The sequence below is a fragment of the Narcine bancroftii genome, chromosome 8 (assembly GCF_036971445.1).
Source record: "Narcine bancroftii isolate sNarBan1 chromosome 8, sNarBan1.hap1, whole genome shotgun sequence".
NCBI classification, from domain to species: Eukaryota; Metazoa; Chordata; class Chondrichthyes; order Torpediniformes; family Narcinidae; genus Narcine; species Narcine bancroftii.
In genome coordinates, this window is record NC_091476.1 from 87,324,952 (window position 1) to 87,327,567 (window position 2,616).

General features: G+C 30.9%; 1 non-coding gene across 1 annotated transcript; it reads right to left on the minus strand.

Moving 5' to 3' along the window:
- Positions 1 to 213: 213 nt before the first annotated feature.
- Positions 214 to 320, minus strand: LOC138742179 (U6 spliceosomal RNA). The gene has a single exon (XR_011343969.1). It is a non-coding gene; the product is annotated as a U6 spliceosomal RNA (small nuclear RNA).
- Positions 321 to 2,616: the final 2,296 nt, after the last annotated feature.

The window sequence follows — 2,616 nt, forward strand, 5'->3', positions numbered from 1 at the left end:
AACACACTTCTCCAAGGCACAAAGGATGGAAAATATTTTTTTGTCTCATCCTGAAGCAGAAGGAAGCATGAAGAAAGAATAAGAGGCTATTGATTTAGAGTGAGTGATTTATGGTAGAGAATGGGAGAATAATTTTCACACAAGGAGCTGTGGTGATAGAGAATCCAATCCCGTTCGCTAGCACTGTAATAGCACTATGTAAACTGCTGTGCCTACCGTGCTGACCCATACATGAATTTACGTGTCATCCTTGTGCAGGAGCAATCCTAGCCTTCATTGTATCGTTCCAATGTTATTATAGGTGCTGCCGAAGCGAGAGCGTAGAACATTACAGCACAGTACAGATTGTTCAATCCACAGTATTGTGCTGACCTTTGGAATGCTACTGTGCAACAATCTAATTTTTCCCTTCCTCACACCCATAACCCTCTGTTTTTCCATATGCCTTTTGAATATCCCTATTATACCTGCCTCCATCACAATCCCCAGCAACCCACTCCAGGCCCCCATTACTCTGTATAAAACACATACCTCTAACCTTTCACCTAAACTTTCCTTCACTCACCTTAAACAGATGTCGTCTGGCATTTATGATTGTTACCCTGGGAGAATGGTGCTCGCTGTCCATCCTATCTAAGCTCCTCATGGTTTTATACTGTCCACCTCCACTAGGTCATCTCTTTTTTTTTAAACTTTATTTATTCGTTCAAAAAACAAATAATATGACATATACAACAATTAACCATAAACATGACATAACCCCTTCAGCCAACTCTCCTAAGGAGAGCCATAAAGAAAGAAAAAAGAAAAAATATTAAAGAAAAATTAAATATACATAAGAAGATCTAATCAATGTAAATTTAAATGTAAATATTGTGAATATAACGGCCACTTAATAATAAAAAAATATAATTATCACGTGAAACATATGTAATTTTTTCCCTTATTAAACAATATTTCATCTCATTATGCCATCTATTAATATCAATCATATTCGTATCTTTCCACGTACTAGCAATACATTTTTTCACTACGGATAAAGCTAAATATACAAAAGCAAGCTGAAACTTATCTAATCCCAAGCCTTTCAAAAGTTGCAAACTACCCAATAAAAATACTGTTGGATTTAAAATTATTTTAATCTTGTACAGATATTCTAAAAACGATTGAATTTTCTTCCAAAAAGATTGTATATGTATACATGACCAAACGGCATGAAAAAAAGTTCCAACCATATCACCACATCTAAAACACAAGTCTGATTCATGAAAACCATACTTTTTTAATTTTTCAGGTGTTAAATATAATTGATGTAAAAAATTATAGTTAATCATTGCATAATGGGAATTTATCAATCTTGTTACACTATCATAACAAATATCTAACCAATCATCTTTGGAAAAAATAAAACCAATATCTGCTTCCCATTTACTTTTAGATCTATCCCAACCCTTTTTATCCATACCATCCTGAAATATTTGATACATAGATGAAATATAACCCTTCTCTGGTACCTTCATAAGAAAAGTCTCAAATTTAGTCATTTCAGGTAAAATCATATCTCTACCAAACATACATCTTACCAAAGATTGAATTTGATAATAATTCTTATCAATACCAAAACCTTTCCTCATCTGATTAAAAGATAAAAATTTACCCTCTTTAAAGCAATCTCCCAAATTTTTCACACCTTTAAATCTCCAATGCAATAAACTTCGATTATGTATTGAAAAAGGAATAAGTTGATTATTATACAATGGAGTCAAAGCTGATAATATTCCCCTAGAGCCTGTCATTTTATTTTTTTTTTATCCATAACTTCATTAAATGTTTTAATATAGGCACATTATATTGTTGTAACAAATTTATATTCCATCTAAACAAAAATTGAAGTATTTCAAATTCAGAAATTTTTGCCATCTCAATTTTAGCCCAACTAGGAGGCCGTACCAAATCCATCAATGAACTAATAAATTTAAGTTGGGCTGATTGATAATAATTTCGAAAATGTGGTAAACGTAGTCCCCCTATCTCATATTTCCAAGTTAATTTATTCAAAACCACTCTCAAAAATTTACCTCTCCATAAAAACTCCCTAACCATTTTATTCAAATCTCGAAAAAAAATATTATCAAGTACGGAATAGGTTGAAACAACTGTTGTATACGCAGAAAGATATTCATCTTAATTGTATTTATCCTACCCATTAAATTAATAGGTAAATCTTTCCATTTGATCAAATCAGTTTTAATTTTTTTCATTAACAGAACATAATTTAATTTATATAAAGATTGATAATTAACATTCAAAATTATACCCAAATATTTAATTTGATCAGTCCATTTCAAATTAATAATATTCTTATAAACTGAATAATCTCCTTCACTTACTGGTAATATTTCACTTTTTTCCCAATTAACTTTTTATCCAGAAAGACATCCATATTGTGTTAAACATTCCTTCAAATGCAAAAGTGATTGAGCTGGGTTTATTAAATACACCAATACATCATCAGCAAATAAATTAATTTTATACTCCTCATCTAAAACTTTCATATCTTGTATCTGTGTATTTTGTTTTATCAATTGTGCTAAAGGTTCAATCACTAATGCAAAC